Below are 26,786 nucleotides of genomic sequence, written 5' to 3' on the forward strand. Positions count from 1 at the left end.
TTTTTCTTCTGCAGAGTGCTTTGTAGGAGATGAAAAATAGAATCCTCCCCAGTCTGCTTCATTGCCACATTTAATAGGCTGTGCTGGGGTGCTAAGAAATACAATCTGGAAAGTTTTTCTCTAGTGGTTTAACATGTTAAAGTCTTGAGTGTTTTTGTTTTTTTTTTTTTCCTGCTGACCAGCTCATCTCTAGGTTATCATCTCCATTTCAGTGTTAGCAAACAAAAAGGCTTTAGCAGATGAAGTCTATTACTATCCTTCCCCTTCCTCTTTCCCAGGCTCTGCCTCATTTTTGGGTCCCTACTGCCTCACTCCAGCACTTTTTCTGCCACCATTCCCTGGGCTTGCCTCCTGAAACAAAAGTTCTTGGCAAACAATGGAAATGATTATCCCTGTGTTGGAAAAGAAATGAAATTTAGCAAAATATTTAATTATAGTGAGTTGTGTGTGAACTGGTTTGTTAAAAAGTAGTTTTGTAGCCGTTGAAAGTGTGTGTTGGGTTTTGTGTGTTACCTAGCAGGTAGTCTTAGAGATTTAATAAATAATTAAACTAGTGCAAGAAAGTAAGAATGCTAACCTGTCTGGAGGCAGCATACAATGCTCTTAGAATAAGATAAGCAGAGGATTAATGATCTTGTTTGTGAACCAAGGAGTGTATCACAAGGGGTCTGTGACCAGGCAAGGGGAACAGAGGGCTGTTTCTTAGAGACTAGGCAAGGGGAACAGGGAACTGTTTCTTGGAAACTTTGTTGTGAATCGCATGTATAAGAGGGAAGCACCCATACGTGAATTTGGGGGCTTGGACTTTGGGACGTGAGTCCCCCAGTTCCCCGGGCCCTTAATAAAGCACCCACAAAACTTATCCGAGTTTTGTGTCATTTATCAATCGGGCAACACCTGGAGAAAAATCATCACCTTGTTTTGTGAAATCAAGCATTGGGGGGTGGAGGATAAGCTTTTTGTGCTGAGTTAGCTGAGGGGCCAGGGAATGCCAGCCCATGCTGGGGTGAGTCTGCTGTTGGCTAAAAGGGCTCTGTGTGGGAAGAGGGACGACCTTGACAGGGCACGGCAACCTCTGTGGAGAACTGCAGGTGAAAAATTGGTGCCTGGGTGAAAGCAGCAGAAAGAGAATAAGTAAGATGTGGAGAAGGCAATATAGAGGCAATGCACATGAGGTTATAAGGAAAATAACGTGTAAAATCCCTCTGAAATGCACCTGTGATGTGTTTGCTTGTATGTGCTGGAGGCAGATTAATAGTTTATTGTGCTCATCAAAGATGTGGGATTGGAGCCCTTCATTTTTATCATCGTTTATAAAATTCTTCTCTTGTTTTTTAATCATGAACATGATACAGCACTGATGTGTAGATTCTGAGTATACTCATTGCAGCCCCATAGTACTGTTGCAGTTCTCTTAGTATAAATATATTGCAGTTATATATATTATATAGTATAAATATATTTTTATTATTTTTATATTTGTACTTCTATATTTATTTTTTGTAATTTTTATTTCTTTATTTATTTTTATATATTTATTTTAAATACAGTAGATAGTATAAATATATTTTTCCAGTAAAAAAACTCACTGTGGTCAGTTAAAGCAATCCAATAGTGTCTGCATTGGGCCTGTAGTGTCTGGTGCCTGTCCCATTTGGGGATTTCTGCACTTAACTCCATAGCTTCAATGAAAGGATGACTAAATCATGGAATCCTGTTTAAAAACCCAAGAGTGTAGCACTGGAAGGAGTGGTAATAGTGACTTGGAGGGGGCTTCAGCCCAAGACATTGAGCTGGCAGTGCCTGAAGCACTTCCTGCTGCAGGGATGGAATGAAAAGCATGTGAGAGAGCACCCCAGCAGGCTGCCAAGTGCAATTAGAAACAGGTGCACGAATTGGAAACAGGTGGGAAAGAAAATGGTTAGACTGGCTTGTGGCTCCGCTGTTTCTAGTAGTAACCAAAAATTTCTATAGTAACTGTCCTGAAGCTGGATTCTCAGGTAACACTTGGGAGATTTGTGTACATATTTTATCTTGTGTTATTAGCCAAAGGACTCTGGAAAGAGTTGGAAACCATGAAAGAGTTTCTGCTGTGATCAAGGAAATTTTTAACCCTGTGGGGAAAACAGGAGAGATTTTGGTAGGGGTGTGTGTGGAGAATGGAGGTAGGAGGTAAAAATGGGAGAGCAGAAGATAATCTTGTTTTCGTTGTTTGGTTTGGGTTTTCTTTTTCTTTTATTGGATCTATTGATAAAAGGCTCAAAGGCTGCTTGGAAGTGACCTCAGTCCTGTTCACAGGAGCAGGGGAATGCAGGCTGGAAGCTGAAGCTTGCTTTTAGTCAGTGATCTGTGAATAACCCTGAGTCCCTTACTGACGTGAGAGGAGCCTCCAAAGGGAGGCAGTGAGTCAGAGCAGGAGGCTCAGAGATGGCTGGAGCACCATTTGCACGTCATTGGTAATCCCAGCGACACCTTCCCCATCCCTGGCATTTGTCTCCATGCTCTCTGCTCAAGGCTGGCACTATGTTTTATTTAAGGCTCTCTGGCTGCCTCCTGGAGATGTGTGTGTTGCTGCAGCCTGACTGATTGGTTGTCTGCTCTGTTTACTAACACCCTGAGATCCTGCAAGAGAGGGCAATCTGTGGGATTGCTGCCATGGCTCAATACCCCTGCACTGAGTCTGCTTTTCATGTTAGACACAAGGAAAGGAAAGGGCATCCAAATAAACGTGTGCGCTTTAGAGCAAATCTTTTCTAGAACATTTAAATTGCCTGCAGAAGGAGAAGTGATCTTGATGTAGTATTACCCAGCTGTGCTTCTGCCTCCCTGCCATCTAGTATGGATCCTGTGGTCTGTGTGTGTGTTGTACTGGTGAGGAATGCTAAGCTGAGGGTTTGCATCTCCAGATGGCTGCCTGGGAGATGGACAAGGCAAAGAGCAAGGCAGAAGCTTTCCAGAGGAATGAAGGCAGAGAACCTTTGGAGATAATGCTTCTTTCTCACACAGAAATAATAGTAATTATTATTGTTGTTGTTGTTGCTGTTTGGGGTGGGGCTGTGGGGGAATCACCACATAGCTAGAAAAGTTCCCAGTGAGAAGGGTGGAAGTGGCAGTTTCAGGAGGCCAAGGCTGTGATGTGGCTCCAGGGCTGTTTGTGTTGGTCAGAATTGTGCCCCGTGTGCAGTCTGCTCCTCTCCCCACCCTTCTGTGTCTGACCAATGCTTCTGACTCTCTGTCCCAGCTTTCCGTTTTGTCACCACTTCACTGGCTGACCCTGGGCAAAGGCTGTCCTTAATGACTCAGTTTCTTTTTTCTATCAAATGCCATGCTAATAATCACAGCAATAACATGACTAGTATCCACCTGTATCATAAAAGGCTCAGATTTTTGGAGAAAGTTTTGGACTTCCATCTGCAGTTTTTAGTTTTCTTTTGGGAAATGAAAAGAAAAAAAAAAAAAAGAATACCCACAGCATTTCAGCCAAACATTTCCATTGTGGGCATTTCTAATTTTTATGTGATTCTCAGGCTGTAGTGTCTCCAAGGAGATCAGTTTGCTGCTAAATTTTCTTTGGATTACAATTCCCATAATCCATGGCAGGTGAGCATTCTCCTCACTGGTCTTGTAATGTGTAAGAGTGGCTGTGCTGCATCAGAGGAGAAAACACCAGAGCTGGAAAGCATAAGGCACTGTAGTAACATTAGCAGATAAAATATTCAAATTTATGCAACAGAAATCTGAGATTTTAGTAGGAAGATATTTCATTTTCCTGTCACTCTGCTTTCTCCAAAGAACATAAATACAACTATGATACTTTCTCTGGGAGAAACAACTGAGCTTTCCTTCCCAAAGGGAGCCAATACCAGAATTTCTGCTAATAAAAGCTACAGAAGTTTAGGGAAATTATAGAAGGCTCCATAAAGGAGAAGGCAGGTCTGTTCTTTCCCTGAGGGGTAGCTCTGCCAGCTATGTACCAGCTCATGTGTTGCCTTTCTACGTCTTCAGTGAGGGTGATGTAGGAACACTTGTAGCAGCCATACACTACCAAAAGCTTCCTCTGAGCTGAACAGCAGAAAAGCTTTAGAAACAGCACTGGTAGCACAAAACTAGAAAAGATGTGGTGGTGTTCACAGGGGTCCCAGGTCGAGGGAAGAGATGAGAATCTTGACTCCATGTTTCACAAGGCTGATTTGTTATGATATATATTATGTTAATAGATAATGATATACTAAAACTATACTAAAAGAATAGAAGAAAGGATTTCATCAGAAGGCTAGCAAGGAATAGAAAAAGAATGGAATGATAATAATATCTTGTGACTGACCAGAGTCCGAGCCAGCTGGACTGTGATTGGCCATTAATTAAAAACAACCACATGAGACCAATCACAGATCCACCGGTTGCATTCCACAGCAGCAGATAAACATTGTTTTTCTTTTCCTCTGAGGCCCATCAGCTTCTCAGGAGAAAAATCCTAACAAAAGGATTTTTCATAAAATATGTCTGTGACAGAAAAGGCACCTTGGTTGCTATATTAAGGAAGCACCTCTTCCTCTAAGTTTGTAGTGCTCCTGCGTGATGAACATTTTTCCTTTTATAGCTGCAATGGGTTTTAAAACCCTTTTTCTTTCCCTTTCCCTTTTTAATGAGTCAAAATTACTAATTTAATGTGTATGAAGAACTTGGATTATCCAGCATGTGCTAAACATAGCTACTGAACATTTGCCACATGTCAGAACTTTGCAAATGTTGTTTGTGGGATTATTTATATTGACTGCATTGGAAGCATGGGTGATTAGCAGTGATTGCCACAGTAGTTTGGGAAGGCTTACAGATGGAACTCCCACTATCCTTTATGGACCAAACTTCTTGATATGTATGAGCTTAAGCTTGGCATTCAGTGCATCTTTTAAAGGATGGCAACTGAGAAATGCAGAAGCGGGCATGAGGTGGAAATGAGAACAGTGGGTGTAAAGGAGAAATGGCAATGACTGCAAATTTGGGGTCACTGGGTACCCAATGGCTTCCATTCACTGCCAGGGCTTGATCTCTGAGTGTGAGTGTGACAATTTAGTTTCTTGCAAAGCAGAGTGAGGGGTTTGGATCTCCACCTGAGCTGGGGGAGTGAGTTAGTGTTAACAGTGACTGCTAATAAAACTCAAGGGTTGTGTATGCTCTTGTGGCAGCCTGGTACATAAGTGTTCCACTACCTGCTGTAATAAATGACCCTCGGGTAAAGGATCACTATGGGATGCAATCAGCATTTCTGGGAAATTGCTACCATTGCTTCTGTGCAGTGGGAGTGTTCTGGGATGTATGAGGGATTTGTGGAGCTAGGAGAAAGTGCAAAATGCCTAAACAGAAAATTATCTGGTTTGCAATGTGGTAAGAATCAATCTCCCCTGTAACAGAATGGTTTCCTAGGTTTTGTCCTTTCCTATAATTTCTGAAACCTACTTCGTCTACTTTTTACAATTATAGAAAGATGTAAATTTGTTTAAATTAGAACAAATGCTTTGTTTTCAAAAACTCTTTTTTTGGCCTAAAATTTACAAAGCATCATTATTGCTATTCACATTGCAATAATATTTTTGTTTGGAGAAAATACTACTTTTAATTTTTAAGGGCAGTCTTGATTCTTTGATGTAGAAACACAGTTGAAACAAATGTCCATGTTAACTAAATCCTGCCTCTATCCTATTGAGGATAATGCAGCTGAATATCAATTGCACTTAATTAATCAGTTTAACTTTACAGCAGTTTGCAAATAATCCCCATGAGTTTTGTTGCTGCCTACTTGCTTGTCTGTACTTATTATGATGTTCACAGAAAGCATAAACATAATTAAAATGCTTTCCTATACTTTTTTTGCCTCCTGTGTCGGCATGTGCGCTTTGTTTTTGTGCCACTTCATGCAGCACTGTGAGTCATCCTCAAATCTTCAGAAAATACCTTGTTATTATCTGGTCTGGTGTCCTGTGGGCCTGTACTTGAACCCCCAGGAAGGGCAGCTAATTAGTTGAGCTCTAAGGAGAAGCAGCAAAGAAGATTAAATTAAGGACCTCGACGGATTATTTTTTTGAAACTGGAGATAGTCATGGTATTTGTTTGGCTCTCAAAATATTTTTCTGAGTTTTCTTGGTAATTTCTGATACCTGGAAACTCAGCACCTAGGAATTCTGATGGAACAAACACTTGGCTAGAGGTGCCCTGGTTGGAAATAAAGTTTTGTTGAGTAACATCATAATCCAACCTAATTAGTGTTTTAAAAATAGCTGTCTGATGTTCATCTGAACACCACTGCTGACTCTTCAGAGGTGGAGGTATACCAGCATAATCCCAGTCCTGTTCTCAGAAAATACTTTAAAATATTTTAAACATTTCAGGTATAGAGTGTTTAAAATTGAGCTATATTTTTCTTGAGCTTGCCAAGGGAGGTTTTTATTGTAAGAAATCATTTCTGTCTAGAACATGCTGTATATCTCTTCATAAACTGACAGTAAAACTGCTGCAGGGGATTGGTCACAGGAGGAAGTTCTTCCCTACCCTTGCCAAAACCCAAAGAACACCATTTAACAGGTAAACATCAAGGTCCAATTCTCTGAAAGGGTCAGTCCCTCCAGAAATATTCTGATTACTCCTCCTGTCCTGTGGGCATGCAAAAATGGTGTTCTAGACTAGACTTGAGTGAGAGACCGTGTCTTACTCACAGTGCTCATGTGAGTGTCAGTCAGGCACTGCCATTCCACCAGGCACAGGGAGTTTGGTTTTACTTTACTTGGTTCGTGAGTTTAACATTCTGCACCAAGTAAATCCATGCAACACCAAAATGTTGGAGCCCAAATGCATTTGCAAACTCTTCTAAAAGGATCTCAAGCCTAACTTGCACCGAGTTCTGTCAACTTTTTCATAATTGCAGCTGTACCCCATGAAACATGAGCACCTTTGAGCTCCACAAGAACAGGAATGGCAAACTCTTTAAATTGAAGGAATGCCCTAGATATATTACGACTTAATTCGAGACACTAAAGGCAAGATATAGATTAGGGCAATAAGGCTGACCATGAAAAGAAATAGCCACGTGTAACTTGGCCAAATAAAAAGTATGGAGCAAAATGTTGTGTTTGTCAGCATGCTCTTGAAAAGGCCAAATACCAAGATAGGGGATTTCTTACTTTAGAATGTTTGGATGGAATTAAGCAAGAAAATCAGCTTGAATCATTAAATACCCTTTGCAATGAGAGGAAATGCTAAACAACTGAAAAGGCTCCCAGGAAAAGCCAGAGAAAATGGAAAATGTGCAGATCATCCTGGGATGGGTTTGGAACGTGTCTGCACTGCATTGGGAATGGATAGATGGTGGAGCAATGCTGGGCATTCCTAACCATGGTTGCATGTAGCACTGATACAGAACACAAAAACCCCAGAATGTCTTTCTTGGTTATTTGTGTAGAACACAGACACTCTGGGAGATGTACCTCTGTGTAACACAGCATAATTGCATTTACTTTTTTAGTATGATTTATTGGCAGTTCAGAGTTATCAAGATGTAATTATTGTGCTAGAAAAAATACATTGCCTACCTAAATGTGGCTGGGTTTGCTCTTTTTTTTCCTTTTTGGTGGGTTTTTTTTGGTTGGTTTTGTCTTAGTGGTATGTACTTTTTCAAACTAGATGAGTTGCAGACATGTGTGTATATGCAAATATAGCACATAATACAGTGTGAAAAACCCCAGAGCACCAGAGTGAGTCTAAAATACATTGTACCTCTTGCAAAATAGATGTTGTCTTTACTTTGCAGAAGGGTTTTATCGTGCTCACAAATATATATAGCTGTGAGTATGTCAAAAGCAGCTAGCACAGGATTGCTTGGCTGAGTGGGAGGTGATGCAGGACTGTGCTATTAGTGAGCAGGAGGTGGGAGGTGACTGGGGCTGATGGGCAGGTTGGATACAGTATTTATACACATATGTTTACAGGTATATTTAGATGCCATATGAATATACAAATGTTAAATCCATGCAATAGCTTGCCTCAAGTGTGGATGGGATGATGTAATAACTCAGAGTGAGGCAGCATAGTAGAGTGGACTGAGCATGCAAGCCCACAGATTTTCATCTTGGTGTCTGCACAGTTGTGCCTCCTCACGTGTTCTTCCCCGTGTGTTCCAGCTTTGGCTGGACATGAATGCATCACATATAATGCATGGGGAATATGCATTGTATTTCATCTGGACTTGTAGCTTGATGTGGCATGACTGAAGAAAAAACAATATTATTTTTTGTATGACTTTTTAATGGTGAGGGACCTGTAATGTAGAGATGTGGGGAATAGCAGTGCAGTAAAAAACCCTTTCTATAAGCACTTCATATAATTTGCCTCACCTTGACATTTTCCCCTATTCTCTTCGTCATGTTGATGGTCCAGTTAATAATTTCTGTTATTGGGTGCAGTCATACAGTCTTCAGAGGCTTTCTCACATACTGTTTGTTAGTTAAATTAGACCTAAGATTATTTTAATCATAACATTATTTTTATTTTCTTTTTAGAGTGTGTACAAATTTTCCTCCAAATCAGCCTGCACAAATATTGTCAATATCTCTCCAAATTATCTCTCTGTCTGTTAGTCATGGTGCAATTTTGATAGGCCAGATTATGTTTCCTAATCCTGACAATGAGCAGTGATTTGAACAGCTCATTTTCCATCCCTGTCTAGCTTCCTTAATACTTACTCCTGTCCTTTCTGTTTCTGATCCCCCCATATATTCTGTATGTCTCATCTGGAAATGCCTAATTGCTTCTTTAGCATCCATCCAATGTGACTGATGCAGCTTTCTTGCCCATCTCTATTCCAGCTGCTCAGGAGAAATTCCAGTGTGATCCAGCTGGCAAACTGAGGGGTCTCACTAAATTCCCCTTGCCTCCATTTTCAGTTTGGTAAACAAAGACCAAGATAAACATGTGGGTGTCCCTTGATTTTCCTGATATTGGTAGTGGTAACTGAGAATTTGTTTGGAAGTTTTTTTTCTGGTGGGCTCATCCTGCTCCATGTTTGGCTGAAAATACAGATGCCACTGGGAAGATTTAGGCCTGTGAGAGAGATGCACTAAAACATAATTGGGTGAAAGAACAGAGCTGTCACTGGTATGAGGGTACAGTGTCCATCCCTGAAAGGTTGTAGAGAAGGCTGGGAACTTGTGCAGTGTAATTCACACTGCCCAGCAATTTTGATGTGTGTTTGTGCTTTAGGAATTGTTTCCTCGCTTTACTGGAACACCCCAGACCTTGCACCTCTTGCTCATTCTCTCCCTGTGGTGGGGTGGGGAACAGAATTGGAGGCACAGAGAGGTAAAGCTCACAGTTTGAGATGAGAACCATTTACCAGGAACAGCAGCGAAATGAGGAAATGCTCAGTAACAAAGCAGTAGGAATAGCAGAGTGTACAAGGGAGGGCTCAGCTCACAGAGCCCAGCACCACTGACCCCACAGACAGAGCTCTGCTCCCTCTCCAGCCCCCTGCCATGGTGGGAGGTGGTATTGTACAGCCCCTGGCTGCTGCAAAAAATAGCTCTGTCATGGCCAGAACCAGGACGATCGTGAATTGTGACATTATGGTAATATTAAAGGAAAAAAATTCCAGTCATTTAAGCTCAGTTTAGGCTGCTGAAGTAGTGTAAAAGTCCAGTTGATACATATTGATTGCTATAATATGCACTGGATGAGTAACTCTTGTCTTATCATAGAAACCCCTTGGCATCACTCTTGGGTTTTATCTCTACAAATCTCCAGAGAAGGAGGGAAATGCTATTATCAACCAGTACAGATAGATTCAGATAGTGCCCTGGACAGACCACATTTCTTGCCAAGGCTTTATGGCAGCCCAAAAATCTAGCTGAGCTTTCCCAAGTGCAATCCATCACGTCCAGACAAACACTTGATTTGGCAGATTTTAATTGACCTGTTTCATTGGCTTCTGGAGCAGCACACTTGGTGTCTGTACTACTGGTACATCAGAAAATATGAGTGTCTGGCAGTTCTAGCTGCTCAAATTCAACACTCAGAAAAGCTCTCAGAAGTAAAATTTCCAAGTAAGCTCCGGCAATTAGCCTAACCCTGAGGGTGAAAGACTGAAAACCCCTTACGTGAACCAGGTGCACTGCTTGTTTCTAACAGCTGCACTGCCCTGGCAAGGGGCCTGTCTTGCTGAAGGCTTCTGAATCACAGAAACTTGATGTCCAATATCAGACTTTGCTCCATCTCTTTCCCACCCCATGGAGAAGGTTTTATAGTCCTTGTGTTGGAAATGACAGAACTTTTAAATTTTTTTAGTCACTTTAGTTAGTAGTAGTAGTTAGTTTTCAGTAACTTTCATCATGGGTTTGTTTGCCTTTGCCAGGAAGAGGGGAATTAAGGTTTCTCTTCATAAGACCCTGTTCACAGAGGTTTTGAGTTGAGGCCTGATGGGCTTCAATCTACAAAGAAAACATTCCTGGATTCTGGGAGTTTAACATGAAGTAGGGAGTATCCAGAAGATACAGAGGAGATAAATGAACATGAACAGCTGTGACTGCTTAGTGCAGCTGGAGGTGCTTGGTCTGGGAAAAGATTGATAAGAGAACCACAGAGTGAGACCCAAATCAGCATCAAAGGCAAAGGGATCAATAACCAATAGGAGATGGAATACTAAGAGCTGTGTAATGTAGAACCAATGAATGAGAATTTCTCTGGGTTTTTATGTATAAATATGTGACAAGGCTGGTGAAGAACCATCCATGATGGAATGATTTTCACTCTACAGACCAGGCATGTGCCATGGAATGATCTGTGCTGCCATGTGTGGATGGAACCATTTCCATTGCACATCCTGGCTGGAATAGCATCCTGGCCAGAAGGAAGCAATGCCTGGTTCTGTCACACTTCAAAGATGGTGTTGGAGAGCTTCTTTTATCCCAGCAGTTTTGGTGACACCTGTGTAATTGCATTGCTGGGTCTCAAACGCACGCTCTGCACTCACAGAGCATGAGGGAAGAGAAGTGCACTGGAGACACGGAGTGCAGCCAGTGCAAGAAGGTAGATTCTAGCTCCTAGTCAAGATTCAGAATAGCCATGCACAAATCTAATTGTTTCAGTTTTGTTCTGCAGCTTTTGCCTTATATATATTGCAAAAAGTACTTTAGAATGTGTTCAAAACCTCTTTCCATCTTCTCCCAACCAGTTCCTACTGGAATCTGGATCCGTTGGTTTGCAATACTGATTGACATTGTGTTGTGTCTCATGTGTCATCTTAGATTGGGCTGCTTTTAAAAATAAATGTGGCAATTAAATCCCCAGGCTACTTCAGATTGTGCATGGCTTTTTAAAAAAGCTGATGAAGAGTATGCAAAGTTTTCAATGAAGCTGCCAGCCCCTCAGCAGGGTCCTCCTTCATTTGCATGGTCTCTGTCACAGAGAGTTTGCTTGTGCCAATAGAAAGGGATTGTTTTCATGTGTTCTGTGATGACTAGAGTTTGCAGAAAATTTACTGGTGTTCCTGACTGGAAAAACAGTTTTTCAGCTCATCCCTGACCTCCTGTAACTGCTGAGGGTTATACTGCAGGAGCTAAGGCTTCATGCTTCCTTGGCTCAATAACATCTACCATTTTTATGGTGTGCATTTTCTAGGAATCCTCATTTGTGGGCTGAAAGATGATGGGGTGGAGCCAGCCTGAGCTGCAGTGGGGTTGTGATCCAGCCCTCAGCAGCACCAAGCGTTTTTAGACATGTTTGCTGAGACTGGCTGTGACCAGTGCTGTGCTAGGGAAACCAGCATGGGGATTGGCTTTGGTCTTACCAGGACCTGGGACCTGCAGGGAAATAGAAGACCTATGGTTAATAAAAACCATCTTGACTTTGCCTTTGCTGTGGGTGGGTCAGCTCTTTCCTCTGCTGCACAGCTCCAGAGGCCAAGCAACACGTCCTGCACGGGGTGGGTGTGTTTCACCCAAATTACACATTGGCACAGCCAAGGATGCTCAGCCCACAGCTGCATTTCAGCCTTCCCTGCTCATCTCTGCCAGTGACCCGGGCTCTCCTTGTGGCTTTGTGCCAGAGGGGACACTAAGGGTGAAGGTCTGGGTAACTGGCTGCTGCTGTTTTCCAGAACAGAGAAAGTTCTGGAAAGCAGCAGGCTGTTTTAGCAAATGGTTGGGCACAAGTGAATGAAAAACCTTCTTGCAAGCCATTTTGGGAGGAAACAGGTGGCACATGGTCATTACAATGCACAGAGAACAACTCTTGGGATACAGCTGGAAAGGATTCAAAAGACAGCGGTGAGTCCATTGTAAATAAAAAACAGGGTGTGATGTCAGTGGCTTGTGACAAGCAGGGGTAACCGGTGGGCAGCCAAAGGCATAATGTTTTGTTCTTGTGCATTAATCACTGACTAATGATGTGGAGGCAAATGGCAGCAGCTTAGGTGAGTGGCTCCATGTCTCTGCTGTGCTGCTCTCCAGTTTTTCTTTTCTCTCCCTGGCAGTATTTTCTGGAAGAGCTCAATGAGCCTCCTCACAAACACTGGGGAAGGTCACAGGCAGTCCGGCACAGGAGAGCTGAACACAAGAGTTTCCCTGACGTTAATGAGTGGTGACTCTGTTATGGGGAAAAATTAAAAGAAGGAAAAAAAAAAAACAAAAAGTAGGCATAATCCTGAAATGACAGAAATGAACATTGGTCTTCCTGATATTTTTAGATACTGTCAGCTGACAGGGCAGATTGTGAGGGACTGAAAAATGACGAACATAACTATGACTCTCTTCCTCCCCCCCTCAAAAAAAGAGAAAGGGGGGTAGGGAAGAGGGAGAAGAAAGAAGGCTCTGCTGGCAGCCTCAGGATAGTTAGTTTCAAAAGCATGTGTGGGGGAAAATATGAGAAACAATCTTGTGGGATTCAGTGAGGAAACACTTCAAAAATATAATTTGATTAGGACACAGCCTGTATGATTCAACGAGGGGGAGGAGGTATTGCCTGGAATATGCATCTGACAAACTTTTACATCAAGAATTACTAAATTACTGTCATGCAGCCACGAAGTAGAGGCCAAAACTCTTTCTTTTTTTTATTTTACAAACTCATGAACTGCAACTTTTTGAATTGTTGGCATCTATGACGTGAATCAGCACCATGAGGTTACTTTAGCTTCTGGTTCCATTGATGGATGGCACTTTGTTATTTTTATCACTGCACCGTGTGCTGCCTGCCCTTCCTAAGTTCTCTGTTAGACTGGAGAGCAGGTAAAGAAAAGGAATCCTTCACTCTAGTGGGCAAGAGAATGTCACATTTAATATGAAAATGATTCAGGCTTTATGCCTGTTCAGGTGGACTTTGGTATCATTACAGAACATCATTTAGTCACTGTCAATTGTTTATTGTTTGTTATTTTATTATTTATTTTATTATCTATATTGCAGCTGTGCTTATAAATGCATTGCTATGCACATGTAGTACTGATCAATACCAAGGAAAATAACTACAGGGAGTCAAAACAGATGTAGAGTCTAAGAAAGACACAATTATTCAGGGAAGCATTTAAAGGCTGCCGCCTGTAACTTTGACCTGTAAATGGAATGTAGAGTGCTGTATTTTGCATCATAACACAAGAGGATGAGGCAGAATCACAGTGTGGGACCTGCTCCTCTGGCAAAGTGAATATAAAGGAGAGAGAGTAGGTTCTGCAATCCTTTTAGTGCCATTTCTGTCCTCCAAGGAGGATTGTGCCATATACAACTTGTACAAACTTGCCAGTCACCTTCTTTCCAAGAACTAAGCTCTTTTTTTATAGCTGATGCTCCTGAGGTTCAGTTTTTGGGACATTCATTCACATAGGAAGCTGCAGAGTGTCATTTTTGCCACAGATCTAATTTGGTAATTTTGCTACAGAACTTGGCTCTCAGTGCTCTCCAGCACCTTGCTAATGATCTGCAGTGGAAGATGTGTTTTGTTTGGAGGAAAAATGAGGGTAAGTCAATATTCAATAGGGAGGTGATCTGCTCAGGGCAGTGTCTGGAGAACTCTCTTGGAGAAAAGATTCTGTGTGCCATCTCTGCTTTTATCCACTTATCCGAGGAATTTTGGTATAGAAGCTTTAGGAATGCATCTGGGAAGGTAAAGAGAACACTTTATTTCTAGGAGTTGCTGTCAACAGAGGAAAATGCCAGAAGGGACAACAAATGTTGAATCCTTCATGAACTTGTTGTTAATACAATATGCTGTAATTCAGGAATAATCTTTTATCTTAGCAGTGATTTATCTCATTGAAAAGGAAAGGAATTTTTTTTATATCTATTGGCAAGATATATATATATATATAAATATATATATTGGCAATATATATTTTATATAATATATATAATATAATTAATATAATATGTTATATATGTTATCCATTACTGTATATATATATATATTGCCAATATCTATTGGCAAGTATCTTTCGTCCCTAAGATATTTAGGAAACCTAGAACTTGTGCAGAGGCAAATGAAGCATTAGAAAAGATGCTTATTTGTACCTCATCAATTACAGGATTATTAACGCTGAATGAAAGTAGGAAATTTACATCTGTACAACATTCTGTCCTGAGGTCTATCCTGCATAACAAATTGTTGTTTATTAGGTGTTACACAGTTATTTATTTAAAGTACATGATTTTGAATGTTTTCCTTGAAAGTACCATCCTAGAGAGAATTGGGCAGAGCTATTAATATTTGCTTTAGGTTTGTGTTTGCAGGCCCCATTCAGCAATATCTGCTTAATCATATTTCATTCCTTCACTGAAAGTCCACTGTAATGTACTGAAACTCATGGGACACTAACTACAGGCATAGATGAACTGAACTAAGGAAAAATTGACTGAAAAAACTAATAATATTCTGTCTTGCCACTTGAAATGGCTGGATTTTTTGGAAATGCTCCTTTGCCTTAGTGTTGGTCTGATTCCAGTGAAACCCCTGAAAGGATGCACAGCTCCATGCAAAGCCTTTCCCTAGGCTCATACCAAACAGTGAATTGTTAACCACTCCTTTTCCCACCATGCTGCTAGTCAGGACATTTTGGGAATGGTGTAATAATCCTTAAGCTAAAGTGTTTAGAGTTTGAGAAGCCTCCAGGCTAGAAATTGAAATCAGTATTGGCTTGAAAAAAAAGAGGGTGTAAGTTGGTGTTTCAGTTCAGTGCTGACTCTGTATTTAATCCAGGTTATGAATTGCTGGCCTGTTAATTTAGGGCTGTTTAAAAAAAAATACAGCAGAAAAACCCCCTGTGAATGTGTGTGGTATTTAGATGGTTCATATAACTGGGGCTGGGCTTTTGAAAAGGAGTGTTTCACCTGCTGAAGAATTCATTAAAACATGTAGCAAAAATGAAAACTATCCCCCTAGTAATAATTATCAAGATCAGCGTTGTTAAGTTCAGACTCAAAAAGGTCAGAATAAGAAATTTGCAGGTATACTGACAGTTCAAAGTATGAAATGGGAGGGCTATTGTAAATCCTCTGATTTTGTTTCTAGAAGTTATTATTTTGACATTCTCAAAACAAGAAACTTATACAATTGTAGATTTGATCAAATTTGCTAATTTGTAAATTTTCCTTCACTCTTGAGTATTGAAAAAAATAATGAACATTGCAGAGAAACTGTTGTTCAGTTCCCTGAGAAGACAAAGCCTTACAAAAACCAGTGATTCTCTGCCAAAATATATTTTCACAGACTTTATACCCAGGGGGAAAAAATTGAGTTGTTTTATGATATTGCCTCTTTTACTGTGTCTGGCTAAGGAAATTATCTAGTTATTTCAAACCTCTGTTTAGAAAGTGTTTCTTTTGTCAAAAATATGAGAAAGTTCATATCCTATATCTGGAAACAAATGACAGTGACCAACCTTATTAGTGGAAGTTTCAAATGCAATTGTATATATTACAGGCAAGTGCAGACTCTTTTAGGTGAGGATAACCTGTAGCTTCTCCTCCTTTACCAGCAGTGGTGAAAAGAGCAATTCTGAATAATTCACAAACTTTCTATCAAAAAGCAGGAGAACTGGAATTGTGTAGTTAAAGACAAGAGCTCATGAGCTCTGTCGGGAGAGGTAGAAATTCTATTAGAGAGTCACAATGGTGTTTCTTACCAAAAAGAAGTGATGCTTTTCTCTCATTTTCCAATTATCTTCTATTTTCTCCAAGTGTGACTCCTCACATCTATATATAAACCCTTAGAAGTTGTTGTATAATCTAAATAAGCCGTATAGAAAGTGACGAGGAGAATGACGTCCGCAGGATGTGGCTCATCCCACATATTTAAATCACTATTGACAAGCTTCTGACAACTTTTTAAACAGAAACGCTCCATATTTAATTTGTTCAGCCGTCCCTCCTGCTCAGTTTCTCTCCTCATCAGCTGCAGATGGTCTCGGGTTGCTCCAGGGCTGGCAGGGGCACTGCAGCAAGCGGCGTCTGTGGGTCAGGGAATGTGTTCACTCTGCAGGAGCCCTGCCCTGGGCAGGTTCAGCTCCTTCTCCCGGCCACAGAGCACAGCTCAGCTCTTGGGAGAGCCCCTTCCCACAGTGAAACTGGCAGGGTTCTGTTTCTGAACTGCTGCACCCAAACCCGTTCTCCACTTAAGCTTCAAAACAAGTTCTTAACGGGTTTAATCATATTTAAAACTGTAATCTTTTTAAGCATTATTACAATTGCCTTTGGCGAAAATCAGAAGTATACCGAGCTCCACATGACTCAGACACAAACCAGGTTTTGTGTATTCAATTCCTTGTGAATCACCACTTCTTTAGACAGGACTTTAATTTTTGGTGTGTTTTTACACCTTTAATTACATTATTGTGTGTGTGATTAAAGAGACTATCTAAGAAATGTTCATGACTCTTACAGAGTTATTCACCATCTAGTCAGGATGGAATTGAAATAAAGCCTTTCTCTTCCTTTCTCTCTACAAGCTGACATAAAAGATGAGTGGGTTTCAGGGGCTCTTTCTTGAGGGTATCTGTCTATTCTCACTGGGTCACATAATTAGAAGTGGAGATGGTGGCATATTATATCTTAAATAATAGCTTTTTTGAATCTCAAAGGTCTTCCCTTAGCTTCACACCTACAAATAACATGATACTTTTTGATTTTGAGATCATCTTTTATAGATCTGCGATGGTGTGTTTTATTCTCTCTTCCTTACACATTCCTCATGTAGGCCTGTGTGAAATTTGAAAGAGATTCTGCAAACCTTAGTCATGGGGAAGAATACTGTATTGAACAATAATGCCCCTTTTAAATGCAGCCTCTCCATTCTGGAAAGCAAGCCTGAAAAATTAATCCCTCAATCAGCGTGTCTCTAGAGCACACCAAAGAGTGACTTAATATTTCATAGAAAACACCATTCTTCTCTTTATAAACCTCATCAGGGGTGTATTATAAAGAGCAACGTTTCATCATCAGTTGAGAGTGGATCCTGAATGGTTACAAGTTTCTCTCTGTTTCTGACCCATGAATTATGAAGAAGTGCTGAAAGTGTATAAACCATAGCGAGATTGCATTTTGGTTTATATTTGTGAGATCCCAGATTTCCCCAAAAATCTGGGCCTTGAGAAATGTGAATGAACTCCTGACATCTTACTGGTTTTTGGTGTGAAGTGGGATAATGACAGCTTAAGCAAGAAATAGTAACAATTAATAACAGCTAATTCTTCCAAGGTTCAAATTGCCAAGCAATGTGCACGTACCCGCGCTGCTTGGATTTCTTATTCCATGTCGTGACTGCAGTGTTTTCAGAATGGTTGGAAGCTCCAGCCAATTCTCTGGTAGTATCTACCTTCTGACACTGTGAAAACCCCTCCTGAAGGGCCTTGTTAAAATCCACATCTTCCCTTGGTGCTTCCTTGCCTCTCTAGGGCTCAGCTGAATTTCAGAGAGCGGCTTAAGCCGTGTTCACTGTGTTGCATTATGCAAGGTGACTTGTGTGTTTCCATGTGTGCACACTTGTATTTGTGTTTATAAACACCAAGCTGTGCTCATTAGCCTTTTCTGAGGGCTGTGGGTCAGGGAGAAAGTCTCTGAAAGATGAGGTGGCCAAGAGCTTGCAAACCTGGCTTTGGCTCCCGCGTCCAGGGAGCACAGGTGGGACCCTGAAGAGGGAGGGAAAGGGAAATGACAATAACATTGAACTTAGGCTTGGACTTACACTCTGCAATCTGGACCTAGGAGAGGTCCAGATAAAATCTGGTGGATTTTATTTCAGATTTTATTTCAGCAAGTGTCCCCCATTTACCCATGGGTGGCTATCAGTTACAATCGCAATGGCTGTTCAATTTAAGGGTGTTACTGCACAGTGTCAGTCTTCTAAAACCTTTACAAATTCCTTCAGTGAGATATTTCTGATGCTTTTAAGTGAAAAAAAGATCAGATTGTAATGACACTGCACTTTGTAATTTAAAATTTTAATGTAATTTAAAATTTCAACTTGTAGCAGGACATCCTACAAGTTTTCAGGAGCGTGCACATAGATAAAAATCAAATGGAACGAAGCTATTTGTTTGATCCTGTGACCATAAATTTTAAACTCCCTTTTTTTGGTTATTCTTTCCTGGAGTTGCAGATCAACTGCTCTCTTTGTCTTTTTACATAGTTCTTCTTTTTGCATACTCCTTTTCTTTCCTTTTGTAATTATGGATACTGCTCTTAGAGTAATATAAGGTAATAATATAGAAATTCAAAAGTAGTGCACTTTCCACATTAAAAACACCACCACCTGCTATGAAAGTGCATGTTTAACAAAACTTCATGTCAGATATGTGCAAACCCTCAGGCTGGAAGATTTTAAAAGGCAAAAGTTTTTGACGGTACAGCCAGTTTGGTTTATATGGATATTGGTATTGCTGACCTGTAATTTCAGTTGCTTAATGATTTTACTTTACTGGAATGATTTTTTGCTGTGGTTGTCTGATAGACTGGTATGATAGTGAAAAATTTGGGAATGTAGAAGTAATGCATGATGGGAAGCAGAATATTCTGGCTTGCCTGATATTGAGAATTGACTGTGTAACAATATCCAGACCAAAGAGAAGCTATATCCTTACAGAACAGGTATTAGAAGTCGTAATTTCAAAATGGCACTCTGCATGTCTGAGGACTGTAATCTGCTTTCCTGAGGGCTGTCAGTATGCAGGTTTGGTTCAGAAAACAGACTGGGAATTCATTCAAATACTCTTATTTTTGATTCTTGCTTCTTCTGTACTCCAAGGGAAACTACTGTCTCTAGTTCTTTTCCTCCTGTTTCTTTTTCATATTCAGTGGTATTCAGAGAATTGTAATATTCATTGTAAATCTGCTGAGCAGACCTCCTGACAGTGGGATATTTATATTATAAAACTGCATTCTTAATAAGATTCATGTCTGTCTAGACCACTGCTAAATCAAGACATACTTTCAGACACCCCTTGGTCACTTTCTTACCCATGTGCAACAATTTGGGCATGAAAATATCAGTATTCCCATGTAATAGTAGCCTTGAGCTGCTGTATGTATCTAAATAAACCCTTGTGAGAGATCTATAAAGCAATATCTGAAGACAGTTACTGCTGTAATAAGGAAACAAGGCTCTTGGAGTGTAATCAAGTTTAAATTATGTGCACATAAACAAATGGCATAATTATTTTATTAAATGTGTAAATCACTTTTTGATTTCTAGAACGGTTTCTTTTAGCAAGTCATGAAATATCTAACATGAGAGATAACAGACTTCCTTTCACAGCAAGTTTTTCAACCTTTCACAGACAAGGAAGGCTGTCATTATGCTCTCTAGAAAAAAATGGATTCTATACCAGTTGAGTCAGGCTTATTTGACATTGCACACAGTGCAGACTGTTGTTGGTATTTGAAGATAGTCCAGCTCTGAGCTGTAATGATGATGACAGATCTATTCCTGTTTGTTGGTGCTGAGGATAGACAGCTGTTTTCACTTGCTGCCTTGCAGTTTGACAACCGCAGTCCCAACAAACGCTTCTGATGCTCGCACATGACAGAAATAAAAAGATCAGAAATCACGCAGAAAATGCCCCATCCTCCCTCTCTTTACCAGCTTTCTGAGCCCACAGAAGTGTAGGGTTTGCAAGGCCCTTGGGGGATTTCCCAGGTCAGATCCAAGGCAGTCACAGCTGCCCAGAACCCATCAGTGTGTGTTGGTTTGGCTCTGCTTACAAAAGGGGTGGCTTTCCAGGTGAGGTCTGGATTGGTTTTTCAAGTTAGATTCTTTTCCTGGTTTTGCTCCAGGATTTCCTTGGCCTAGGTTAAATCAGGTGCTGAATTCCCCTTTTCCATTCTGCCCTGATTGTAGGCTTCTCATTCTTTCAAATTATCCTGACCTCAGATGGAGAGCTTGAGGTGCTGGTCAGCTCAGGCTTTCTCTCTGCTCACCTTGCTCCTCCATGTCAGCAACCCTTCAGTCTTAGTTTACCTTCCCTGTCCTACTACATGCTTAAAGCCAAGCTGTTACTCTGTGCAGAGCTAGGCATTAAATGGAGATGGATAAAAACATAAGCTGTAACTTCTTGGCTTTCTACAGAGCCATCCTGTGAATTTGTTTCACTCAGTATAAGTAACAGCTGTATTTTCCTTTAATTTGTAGTCAGGTACTTCACTCAGTTACTTCTCTGTGCATTTTGTAGGACAGGCTCACAATAAAAGATATATGTCTGTTTATATGATTGGCAATCTAACCTAGTTTCTGTGAAAAATGTTTTGCTATTCTTTCATAAAAATGAAATTAAGAAATCAGTATGTATGATTTTACTAGAAACACATCTGATGGGTATTTGCTTTGGCTGGGGCACTGCCACCAGGCTATTATTACCACATGTATTCAAATGACATTTGATTTCCTACTCTGCATTTCTGAGCAGCAGGCTGCTGTAGCTACTGCAGAGTCACATCTACAGAAAAGGGACAGACGTTCCACATTTTTCTTTGTGAAACTGGAGAACCTTTCAAAGCCACTAGCTAAAATGCCACCTAAGACTCGTTGCACAATAGATGACGTGGTCCTGAAGAGATGAAGAAAATGTTGCTGTTGAAGTTCCCAGTGGAACTGACAGGGCACACCTGATATAATTAGCAGTGGTGTGCTCAGTGGGCACACGTAGTAAAAGATTCTCAGTTCCTTCCCACTATTGCAGTAATGGGACATGGCACGTGGATGTCTGCTCTAAAAAGAGGATACAAGACTGCTGCTAGCTGCTGTAAGAGAGAAAGAGGAAGAGAGGATGAGAAAGTTTAATTAACAAGTACTACCCAGAGAGATATTTGGAAGAAAGAATGACTCATAGGATAATAATGCAACTTTGCCAGTGGCCAGGATAGGGAGGAGGAATACAAAGGAACAGCTCGCTTTTAATGAAGTAGATTTGGTTGCTGTATCTTTAGGAAGTTGAAAACATACCTTTGTTGCCCACTTATTTATTTCCTTGCTGGATGTTCCAGTTTAAGTTACAAAAAAGGAAAAGGAGGGGGGGTGTTTTATTTATTACTCTCCAGTAAGATCAAAGGGTCTGAGATATATCTTTTGCAAAAGAAAGAGCTCTTAGTGCCAAAAATAGTGTCAGGAGGAAGAAAAAAAGCCAGAATAAAATGTAACATTTTAGAAGATTACCTCTCAGTCCAAAGTTTTGCATGTTTCTCTAAAGGTACAATATTTCCTGAAACAAACAGTTCTCAGAGATGCTCTTATGGTACCTCTTAATACCTCTGGAAGGGACTGGATCTGTTATCATCTCACCAGAATAAGGTGGGGACTGTGGCCATCAAGAATCAGTGTTTTTTATTAATCCAATAATTTCAGTAGAAAGAATTTAATTTAAATCTTTTTCTTGGAGTACTCTGATCTCCTGGAGTATCCAGGCAGGAATATATCAGAAACATATCTGTTTCAGGTCACTGTTCATTGTGTTGACTTCGAAATATCTCATAAAAGAGGAGTAATTTCTCCACAGAATTGTGCCAACCCATTTTCATGATGGCATCCTCAGATGCATGACAATTCCAGCTTCCTTTGGCAAAAGGAATTAGAGATGGAGTAATCTGGCACCAAATGAAGTTGTTCATTGTACTGCCTGAAGAAGAACTGGATTTTGCCTAATGAGACTGGATGTAGTGCTTCATTTGGCAAACTGTGATCACATGAGGAACAGTGTTTGCTCAAGATTAACAAAATTGTTTGTGGCATGAGTAAACAAACACTGTTCTCTGTTTCCACAGCAAAATTCCCCATTTTAGGGAGCAGGTGTCTATCCCAAGCTCTTAGTAAATACTTATACAGTCAGATATTTCAGACACAGCTGATTGGCACTGAAAGGAGGGAGTCTGCAGCAAGGATATCCTTGAAAGTGGGATCTGTGGTGCACTATTGTTCAGAACAGGATCATTTTTGCCACAGACATAAGTGCCTTGTCTGAGTTGTGGTTCTGTGATGACCCAGTAATGTCTTCAACTTCTGTATGAACCTGTTGCCAACGTAGACCGAGGCTGAAGGTGGTTCAGGTGTGTGAGATAATGGAAGGGCACTAGTGAACCACTCAGTGTGGTTCACTAGCAAATAGAATAGCAAAACATTCTTCTTCCCAGCAGCAGGTTGTAATATTTCTCTCTGGCCAGCAGCCCTGAGGGGTCAGGTGGCTGAGGGTGGCACACAGCTGGTGCCATCAGGCTCCATGCCCTCTTGTCTGTTTTAGAAGAAATATTTCTGTGCTCTTGTGTCTGTGTGTCACTCTAGGACATGAAACAACACAACGCACTCACACTGCTGTTCTCAAGGCGAAAAAAGGGAAGTTTATTTTCTTTCTCCAAGATTTATAGATTTTCAAAAGTGACAGTGGAGTGGAGGGTGACAGTGCCACCTCTCCAATGACACTGGACAAACCAACAGTCCACCAAACTTCTCCTCCTCCATAAAAGAATGCAAAACAATGAGTTATTTACAGAAAGCATGCGAGAAAGTTCGCCACAAGAATGTCCACATCTGAAGGCTTAGAAAATCTTAAAAAACCAGGGTGGCATCCGTCCTGTTCAACAGCTCCACTTTAAAGCTGTTCTGGTGACAAAAAGCCACCATGTTTGTGGTGGTGTCAGTTTGGTGCTGGCTTGTGGTGTGAGCCAGGCTGTCTTAGTGGATCAGTTCCTGCTGTGTGTTACTGTACAGCTTCTCTGCTGTCACCCTGACACGTGTCCAGTGGGTCCTGCTGTGGGAAGAAAGATGTCACAGAGTCTGTTTCTTTAGAGGAGATCTCGTGATTCATTAACACAAAGTTTCAGCTCTTGCAAAAAAGGCAAAATGTAAGGTAAGATATTATTATAGATATGAGAAATATTGTAAGATATTTCTTCTAGCATAATATATATTGGAGTTATATATTCATATTTTTTTCTGTGCTAAATTCTATTTCTAACTGTTGCTTTTTCAATTTTCAGAGCAGTTTAATGAAAGTTGTGCTAATGTGCCGTATGCAGATGCTCTGCTTTTTGTGCAGAAGCAGGTTTACAAAATTCCACATATTCATTATAGAGCAATTCTCTGTTATTATTTCTGTTTTCAGCTTAGGAAACTTGAAAAAAAAACCCTAAAATTAATTAGTTAGTTAATCTGTTTGGATCAGACATGCCTCATTTAACCTCAGCAACACTTACAAGGCTGAAAGGCATTACTGGGGTTGTGGGTCTGATCCAACATAACATCCTGAAGAGAGGGCTTTCACTCAAAGCTCTACTAGGATGTATAAATTTATATTATTTATAAATGTATAGATTATATATTCAGGTAAGAGTGAGCTGCATGAAGCCAGACTGCTGATATATGGTACTTTGATGCCTTGGGAGTCTGATTTTGTTTTAAGAAGCAATGTTGGGATCAATATGCTTCAAGAAGCAAAAAAATGAACACCAGTCCATAGTGATGGTCTGTGTACTGCCCATCGTGCTGCAATTTCTGACAAAGAGAATTTCTAACTTAGACCTACTTGAATTTTGATTTGTTAGAGTAGCTTTAAGGGACAGGCAATTTTCTGCTTAACTTTGTCCATTCAGGGTTAAGTCTGATCCACTGTATGAAACCCATAAAATTTGCCATGTGATAACAGTTTCAAGGAAACCTGTGTCCTGTGTTGTCTTCAGTTTTCCCAGATCCCAGTGTCTGCAGTATTCTCACTATGCAAGCTCTTTAACAGCTCTCCTGTTTCTTCCAGGCACTTTAGGAACTTTTCTTATTAGTCTTTTCAAATTGAAATTAAAAAAAAAAAAAAAAACCCACACTAAATTCTGTTTAAGAAATTTTAAGCTGATTTCAGAACTTCTGGCAGAATTAGAATTCTGGTTTATGACCTATTTTGCAGTTCCAGCCTAATTTATGAAAAACTGTGAGTCCATAGTGGACAGGTGTCTTTTCTAGGGGCCTTTTTGATTGTATTGATTCTTATTTTAATCAATAAGAGATGCAGAAAGGCTTTGTCTTGTGTCTTGCACTCTCTCATCTTTGTGTTGCCCCAGAAAGCACAGCACAGAAGTGACTGAACTTAGGTTTTGGCTTCCCCACCTACCCTAGTCTTTGTAGAAACACTAAAAAATTATCTACATCCTTCTTTGGCTGCAAACTCAGCATTCAAGGTGCATCAGAGTGAATTTTAATTTTACACTTGATATACAAATCATGATTTCTCTATGAACTAGTGAACCTGCTGCATGAGCACTAAAATATAAAATCAAATCAAAATAAATCCTTGAAAAAGCTTCAGGCAGTTGTGGGGCATCAGTACAGCCAGGATAGGAATCATTTAGTATTCCAGTAAGGTTTTAATAAAACAAACTATTACTCAGTGAAGATTGAAACAGGTAATGAAATAAAGTAACATCTGTTTTCCCTATGCATTCAATTAGCTGGGAGGAAGATTTTGGTTTATAACTATATTAGAAGGGAGAAAATTAAACGCACTAACACTTTTGTGTCCTGTAACTAGACTGCCCATAGCTGCTCATACCTGGACTGGCCCATGGATACACAGCCATGAAAAGCCATGTTTCATGGTATAATAATTTCCTTTTGCACAGTATTTGCAGACAGCACATTAGTGACGGAATAATGAGAGGTCAGACATGTGCAATTTATTTTATTGTAATAACAATTATTAAAAAGTGAATGGCCTCTAATTGTTCAATTTCAAACAGGCTTTAATTTAATTAGTCAAAGAGATTGGCACTTCTGGAGCTTAAATTAATTTTGAGGTTCTGTAAGTAGAGATCAAGAAGGTATTAAAACCATAATCCATTATGAAATTTGGGCCATTTATAAAAAACTAACCCTGATGACTGGAATGCAGGTACCTAATCTGACATATGCTTCTCAGGAAGGGTTGTGCTGCTGCCACATCTTCATGTAAAATACACTTCAGCATGGGCTAAGTGAGGAGCAGGCACATAGGGAAAATACACATCCAGGGAAGGGAAGCATGAGCACACAAGGCAAGAAAACCATACAGGAAATAGCTTTGCAGGGGACATGGAACAGCGAATTAAGCTCCCCTGAAAGATGACTGAAATTTGTGTAGAAGCACCAAAACCAAATTTTTTGTTATTAGTAATGAACATCTCGTGCTGGGGCTGTTGGTTACCTAGAATTTGTTGGACAGTCCAGTTGAAAAACTAAAGGACTCGTAGCTAGCAGGAAAGGTTATGCAGAATGAAATATGCTTTGTGGTATTGCTTTGTGCTAAAGTCTTTTCCCCACTCTCTGCAAAGGACATATATTTTTTGCCTTTTTCCTGCTCTTTGATTCCTCCTATGCACCTGTAGATACATGTGGGTAAGTGTACAGGAATATTCTCATAAGTATTTCAATTATTATAGCTATTTAATAATACATATATGGAGCATATGAATAGATGTGTGTGTGTGCGTGGAATAATTAGATATGTATGGAGAAAAGAATAATTTAATTTTGGTCAAAAATCTGTCCCTGCTTCCTGGAAAAAAAAACTTGTCATTGGAAGGAAATGTCTTTAGGACTATCAGGTTCAGCTGCAGAAACCATTTAAAAGTAGAAGTGAGGCAGCATACTCTGAACAAGCATCATCTAATGTTATGAAGTTTCCATTGGTCTGGCTAGCAAACATTTTCATCAGCATCCTCGTTCCTGTTTCTGGAGGCTTCTCTGTCTTGGCTTCACCAGGGTCACAGACAGCATCAGTGCAATATAAAATAAGAGTTCTCAGGCAAAAAGTGCTGAACCAAGGCAGAGTGCAAATACAGAAAACAGAGATTTGAATGAAACTGAAGGCTGTGTCTTAAAAGCGTGGAATATCTACTTGATATCCATAACTCCTGCAGTGTCTCAACACTTTCCTGTGTTCCAGAGAGACTTTAGTGTAAGCAACACAGAAACCTCTTTCTTCATCTGGCTCCTGCAGTGACTGTTCTCTCCTTGGCTCAGCTGTAAATGAACCTTTTGGGAGCGGTGGAGGAGGTAGAGCTCAGGAAGGGAGGAAGGGGTGGGAGGAAAGGTGTTTTTAAGATTCGTTTTACTTCTCATTATCCTGCTCTGGTTTTGTTAGTAATAAGTTCAATTAATGTGCCCAAATCTGCTCTGCCCGAGAAAGCATTTGGGGAATGATGTCTTCTGGTCCTTAGCCCGTGAACCTTTGGTTATGCATTTTCTTCCACCTGCAGGGCAGTGATAGAGCACCTTTGGTGGGAGCCTGGCATCCAGCCGGGGGCAGCCCACTG

The sequence above is a fragment of the Ammospiza caudacuta genome, chromosome 6 (assembly GCF_027887145.1).
Source record: "Ammospiza caudacuta isolate bAmmCau1 chromosome 6, bAmmCau1.pri, whole genome shotgun sequence".
Taxonomy (NCBI): domain Eukaryota; kingdom Metazoa; phylum Chordata; class Aves; order Passeriformes; family Passerellidae; genus Ammospiza; species Ammospiza caudacuta.